The sequence below is a fragment of the Octodon degus genome, unplaced genomic scaffold (assembly GCF_000260255.1).
Source record: "Octodon degus isolate 3935 unplaced genomic scaffold, OctDeg1.0 scaffold00350, whole genome shotgun sequence".
NCBI lineage: Eukaryota > Metazoa > Chordata > Mammalia > Rodentia > Octodontidae > Octodon > Octodon degus.
In genome coordinates, this window is record NW_004524926.1 from 58,573 (window position 1) to 65,866 (window position 7,294).

The following is a 7,294-nucleotide window of genomic DNA, read 5'->3' on the forward strand; positions in this document are numbered from 1 at the left end:
ATTTAATCTTTCAAATAACCAGCTTTTTGTTTCATTAATTCTTTGAACTGTTTTCCTCATCTCAATGGCATTAATTTCTGCTCTAATCTTTATGATTTCTTCCCTCTTTGGGTTCTGGGTTTGGCTTGCTCTTCCTTTTCTAGTTGTTGAAGGTGCAGCATTAGTGTGTTTATTTGTTTGCGTTCTGTTTTCCTAATGTGTGAGTTCACAGCTATGAATTTCCCTCTGAGAACTGTTTTCATCACATCCCATCAGTAATGATAAGTTGTGCTTGAATTTTCATTGAATTGTAGATATTGTTGAATTTCTTATTTAATTTCATCTGTGACCTTTTGGTTGCTGAGTAGGGTGTCATGTAATTTCCATGTATTTAGGGTTTTTTCTGGTTTCATTTTTCATTTATTTCCAGTTTCATTGCACTGCAGTCAGATAATATGCATTGGACTATTTCTGTTTTCTTGCATAATCTTAAGCATGACCTATGGACCAGTATGTCATCTATTTTAGGAAATGACCCAGGTTCAGCTGAGAAAAATATGTAATCAGCTGTGTGTGGGTGGAACACTGTATAGGTTCACAAAGTCCATTTGTTTTAAGCTCTGGCTCAGTTCTCTTATTTCTTTGCTAAGTTTTTGTCTGTTTGATCTATCTTTTGGGGATAAGTGGGTGTTAAGGTCTCCTGTTAAGATTGTGGTATTTGATATTAGATTTTTTACGTCCATTAAGATTTTCTTTATATGGTTGGGTGCTCCGATGTTTGTTGCATACATATTTATGAGTGTTACCTCTTCCTCTTGAACTTTTCCCCAACTAGTATATGATGGCATTCTTTATTTCAGTTGATCATTGTTGGTTTGAAGTTGACACTGTGAGAATAGGACTGCTACCCCTGTTTTTTTCTGAGGTGCTGGGGTGTGTAGTATTGTTTTCCATCCTTTGACTTTCAGCCGATGAATGTCTTTATGAGTTAAATGTGTGTCTTCTATACAGCATATTATTGGATTTTCTTTCCTAATCCACTGTGCCAGTCTATTTCTCTTAATTGGTGAATTGAGTCCATTTAAATTGATGGTTAGAATTGAGATGTATTGACTTACGATTGACATGTTATTTACCTGTTGTCAATTTCTCTTTTTTCTCCTGTGTTTAATTGCTTGCCCTATTTTGTTGGTTGCTTCTGATCTCATTTGTGGAGTTCTGATCACTTTGGTCCTGCTCTATAACATCTTTCAGTAGTCTGTGTAGGGTCGGTTTTGCCATCATGAAATTCTTTAGTTGTTCTTTGTCTTAGAAGTATTTCACTTCTCCATCAAACCTGAAAGAGAGTTTTGCAGGGTATAGTAGTCTGGGCTGGAATTTATTTTCATAGAGGACTTGAAATACTCTGCTCCATGCTCTTCTTGCCTTCATTGTTTGTGAAGAGAAGTCGGCCATAATTCTGATGGGTTTTCCTTTGAATGTGATCTGCTTCTTTTCTCTAGTGGCTTTCAGTATATTATTCTTGAGCTGAATTTCTGGGATCTTGACTATTATATGTCTCATTATGTTTTTAATTGGGTTGAGGTTACTTGGCATTCTGTATGCTTTGGTTACCTGAATATCAGATTCTTTCCTCATATTTGGGAAGTGTTCTACTATTACTTCTGCCCATATTCTTTTTATATCATTCATATTGACTCCTTCTTTCTCATTGATACCTATTAGTCTCACATTGTTCATCTTTGCATCATCTTGCAAGTGATGAATTATTTTTCCCTGCATCCTAGTTGTTTTTAAGAGATCTTTTCTTACCTTTTCACTAGCTGCACCAGAATCTTCAAGATCTGAAACTCTGTCTTCACTTTCACTCAAACGGTTTTGCAAGCTTGTGATTTGAGATTTTAAGTTCCTCTATCTCTCTTTGACCAAGGTAAAGCAGGACCCATGCAACAAGAGTTGTAGCTTTTTGGTCTGAGAATCTTCTGACTTTTGTTATAGAGCTTTAGTGCAGTTATAACCTTAGCACCTACGGAAATTCAGGTGCAGATCTACAAAGTTTGGATTTATCTAGCTCTGCCTGGCTTGGGTCTGGCTGTTGTGCTCAGTTCCTTCCTGCTACCACCCTTGGGAGTGAACCTGTTGTGCACCTCTGGCAAGATGTTCTGCTCCTTGACTAACTGGGTGGTTCTGTCCCCTATTCTCTGGGGATTGCAGCTACAGGGTTTCATTCCAGGCCTGTATACCAGGCCTGAGCTGAGTCTGGAGGGGACAAGGTGGAGTAGGGGGGAGAGGAAGCTCTCCCACACATTCATGGGGCCTGGTCTAGGGCTGGATCTGGGAGTCCCCAGAATGCAGCAGAAATTCTCCCTGGGACAATGGGGTTGGAGGGGTGCTGCAGAGTTGTAGGCAGGTTCCCAAGGGTGTGGAAGAGGGTCTGACCCATGTTGCGCCTGGGCTGGGACCCGGAGTTGGTCCCGCCGGCGCAGGGTAGCCAGAAGCTCTCCCACACACTCACCAGGGCCTGGGCTAGGACTGGATCTGGGGTTCACCAGAACATGGCAGAAATTCTCACTCAGCAGGCAGGTTGAGGGTGTGCTGTGGAGTGTGGGGGGGCCCCAAGGGGGTAGAAGAGGGTCTCACCCACTCTGCACCTGGGCGTGGTCCAGCAAGTCCCTCAGGTGCAGGGTAGCCAGAAGGTCTCCCACACATTCACCGGTGCCTGGGCTAGGATTGGATCTGAGGGTCCCCAGAATGGAGGCCCAAGTTTTCTGATCAAGGAGATTATGGGGCCACAGAGGAAAGTGATTGATGATGTAGAGTGTGCCTAAGGAGAGTCACCTAGAGAGAAAAAATGCTCTCAGGATTTCACAGAGAGAAAATTGGTCAAGCAGTGGCTGCCACTCATCCAGCTGGCTGACACTGACATAAGATATACAAGGTGGGGGCCAGGGAGAGGGCTCAGTAGAATAAGCACTTCCCTGGCAAATGCAAGGGCCTGAATTCAATCCCCAGTTCCACAGAAAAATAAAAGATACACAAGGTGCTGTACATCATTTAAGGGTAAATCCTGAGGTTATTTGATTGATCTTGTCACAAAGCAAAAGTTGCATTTTTAGTTATACAGGTCTTGCTTTAACTTGATCTTAACCACCCAGTAGAAAAGTGTAACTATGAGATATAAAAAGCAATGCTATATTAATATGCTGCACTGTAAAAGGCTCAAGTCAACAACTTCTGACAATTGCCATTGTGCTGAAAACTCACTATTATTTTGGACTATTGGACTACATTGGATTATCTTGCTGAATTCAAGTACCTACAATCTTTGGACTGGCATCAGTATGAAAAGGTCCTTTAAAGACTTCTCCAAATATTGTTTCTCTAACTGCAATGGAACACTCATCTCTGACAAGACAAAACAAAACAAAATAAAACAAAACAGGGGAATATGTTGAGAGCTACTGAAGATAGGAAATTGATGAAATGTATGTAGCTGGGACTAGGCCTCAGTGCCTAAAGCAAACAAGCTACCTCAGATAAACATCCTGTCTAACTAAGATAAACATCCTGTCTGGTTAAGGTCAGCTATTAATCACTAGACAACCCTGTGTCACGTGTTACTAACTTTGCAGAAGTTTTGTTGTAAAAAAAGAAAAAAAAAAGAAAAAAATATATATATATGTATACACAAGATAGTTAGGATTGATGTACCAGTACTTTCTCTTAGCTCATTGAGAAGAAAAGTTTGTACTAATATTGTTTAGACAAGATATCATGTCTGTATCTTGTCCTCTGAATAATTACTATGAAGATAACAATATGAAATATATTATTATAACTGTCCTAATTATTTATAAACTATTCCTTTATGATTTTATCTTTCTACTCATTAAAGTGAATTTTAAAAATCTAGGCTTCAGCAACAGTAGGTCTATCCTGGGGTAACAGAAGATGCACATTCTGAGCTGTGCAGTGACCCCTCTTCAGGTCACTGTACTCTGTTCCCACACAGGATGCCACATTAGCTCTTACTATCCCATGATGCCTTCTGCTTTCTCACCTTCACACCACTACCAAAGCCGTTCCCTCTGCCAGGAAGTTCTTTCTGCAACAAAGCTCTATCTGAGATAGTGCTAGCCTCACATAAAATCTCCAAGTCTTTTCTCTACACTCACATTACTAATTTCCTATCTCTGTCTTGTCAAGCCTCTTGTGTGCTGGTCTCTCCCATGGCTCCAGCTCCAAGACCCAGTTTCACTACCCCTGAAACCCAGTTCCCAGCCCAGGCTAGGAACATAGAAGACACAAAGGAAGTGTTTGTAAGTCAATGCAGCCCCTGACACAAAGGACATTCCTTGGTATCACTATCTTGTCTCTCAGGTCTGTACTCAACAATATCATATGCTAGTGAAGAAAATAACTGGCAAGTTTTCTGCAGTTCAGGCAGAGTCACTCTCTTGACCAAATGACTTCACATCATGCAACAGGTAAGACACCACAGTCCCAAGGAAGTATTGTAACTCTGGATGACACCAGCACCTGAAGTCTGAAGTGGCTGTTATACCAGCTCCACAGATTTAGCTGTGTTTCCCAGGATCTTCCATTGTGGCAGACTCCCCCCTTCCTCCCTGTAAGACACATGTCAAGTGGCAGGTCACCTTAAGGTCCTCAGTATAAAAGTAGCTATATCAATGCCAGGCACCTGGGTTGGCCTAATAGCTCAGCAGATTAAAGCACCTGCAAGCAAGCACAGGGGCCAGGAATGGAATCCCCGGGTCTGCAGTGTCAGCCTCACCCCTGGGGCACACTGAGATGGTGACTGAGATAGGGCATGGTGGCTCACACCTATAATCCCAGCTTTTGGGAGGCTGTAAACAGGTGGATCATTAACAGTCTGATCCAGTATTGAGACCCTGAATATCCTGTAGACCCTTCCCTAAAATACAAAACAAAAAAATGCCAGGCACCCTTTGACGCCAGACTTTGAAGAAGTTTCCACAAGTAAGAAGTGGTGCTGGGTTCCCACGTGACTCTGGAGCTTCCTTGGTGCGTCATCCACAGAGGACAGTGATTCCACTCAGTGATGCTACTAGTTCCATTCTTTCTAGTTTTAAACATTGGAATAAAACATGGATGTTTTTATCCTCGGCTTTGTTTTATAGAGAAAAACAACTAGACTTCAAAGCAGCAGACAACACATGAAAAGACACAGAGGAGCCAAACAAGAGGACACACCTGTGGCTGAAGATGATGTCGTATCTCAGCTGTACTGCAGTAATCTTTGACATATCCTGGGCTAGTTGAGGTATATATCCTTCTGGGCCCAGGATGTTAGTTACTCTGAAACTGTCATTTGTCTTGACAGAAGGGCACTGAGAGTTCTGAACATTAAAAGCAAACAATGAAGAGGAAGTACAAAAAGGTATGAAATGTTAGACACCAATATGCCCGGCCCCACCCCAAAATCTCTGGGTGCCACTGTCAGTACAGCTGTTTGATGTTTTGTGTCTAATCTTGTAGGTGCTTTCCATTTTCCTAGTATTCCCTATGCTTATGGAGAGTTCTGACACTGCATGCATCTTTGGAGACAGTTTTCTTCTCACTGCCATAAAAGGAGTGATGGCAGGTTACAAGGAAACAGGCTAGCACAGCAGGTGACAAGTGTGTAACCGCCTACACAGAACACATGTGAGGTACGTATGAGAGCTTCCAGTGTATGGAAGCCAGAAAACTGATCACTGTGAATGCCACTGTGAAAAGTGACTCACCTCTTGTGATCATTAATTGTGATATATCAGCCTTACTTGAATAAGAACTGTCTTGAGGGTTAATAAAATTCTGGTGTGTCTATGGATGATTGACCTGTAGACCACAAACAGAAAAGGAAGACTCACCCTGGACATGCATGGTACCAACCAATAGGCTGACTTAGTTACTTCTCTCCTTGCTGAGAGAAAATACCCAACATTCAAAGTTAAAGGAGGAAAGGTTTATTTAGCTCACAGTTTGTTGAGGTTTCAGTGTGTAGCAGTTGGCTGGCTCTAAGACAGGGTGGCATGAAGAGGGGCACCATAGACCAGAATCAGTTCTTGGCAGGCAGAAGGCAGCAAAGCAAGGAAGAAGCAGCCAGCAGTGACACTTTTTCCCCCTTATATCCTATCCAGGCTGCCCACACTTAGGGCAGGTAGCTCTCACATCCTGGTGGGGGAGCCTTAATCCTAGCAATCACACCCTGAATCAATCCCAGCATCACATCCTTGCTCCCAGAATCACATACCCTAGCTCCAGTCACCTCTGAAAATCCCCACCTATGACCAAATGAGGCTTTGGGAGGGAGTAACATCTAGATACAAGTCATAACAGGCTCACAGCCTAAATGGATAAAATGATAGAGAGGAAAGTTTTTCCTTTGCTTCTTTGGAGAAGCCCTAGTCTTTTCCATCACCTTGGATGCTTCTCCCCAGTTGTTTTAGACTGCCAACATTAGCCAGCCAAATAGCTTAGCAGATTAAAGCACCTGCTTAGGCAGACACAAGAGCAGGCAGTTCATCCCCAGGGCTGAGGTGCTGGCCCCACCCTCGAGGCATGCTGAGATGGAGACTGAGACTGGGCATGGTGGCACACAACTGTAATCCTAGTACTTAGGAGGCTGTTAACATGAGTATCACTATGAGTCTGATCTACACAGTGAGACCCTGTACACCCTGTAGACCCTGTCCTGAAATACAAAAAAAAAAAAAAAAAAACTGCCAACATTGACTCTTCAGCCTTCTAACACAGATGCTTTGGCTTTCCAACACAGGCTTATCCCACTCCAGTAATCACCAGGACTTTAGCTTTGGCCTGGATGCTCCAACTCCCCAGCACACAGATGGCCATTTTTCCTTCTTCTACCCCTAATTCCATAGGAAGCCATAAATAAACCACTTGTTAACTAAGAAATCCTTTATATCCTTTATATAAAGAGATGATAAATATGAGAGAGAGAGAGAGAGAGAGAGAGAGAGAGAGAGAGAGAGAGAGATTTAGTGAAAGCTAAATAATGTACTACCTCAGGAAGGCCTTCCCTGCCTAGGTCCTCTGCAGGGAATAGCTCCTCACTCCAGTCATTCAGCACCTCATTAACTCATATTTTGGTTCCAGCTTAGTGCCAGTCCCTGGCCAAATGATGGGTGCTTCTCAGAAAACCAACTTGGATGTGGGTCTGGATCACTCTGGAAGCCACTCTGGATCACCACAACAGCCCGGGGAGATAGCTCAGTAGAATAAGTGCTTGCCTGACAAGCTCAAGAACCTGAGTTCAATCCCCAGCTCT

General features: G+C 42.8%; 1 pseudogene; it reads right to left on the minus strand.

Annotated features, from left to right (window-relative positions):
- LOC101586913 overlaps positions 1-6,858 on the minus strand; it is an 8,476-nt pseudogene extending 1,618 nt beyond the window's left edge.
- Between the last annotated feature and the right edge of the window lie 436 nt (positions 6,859-7,294).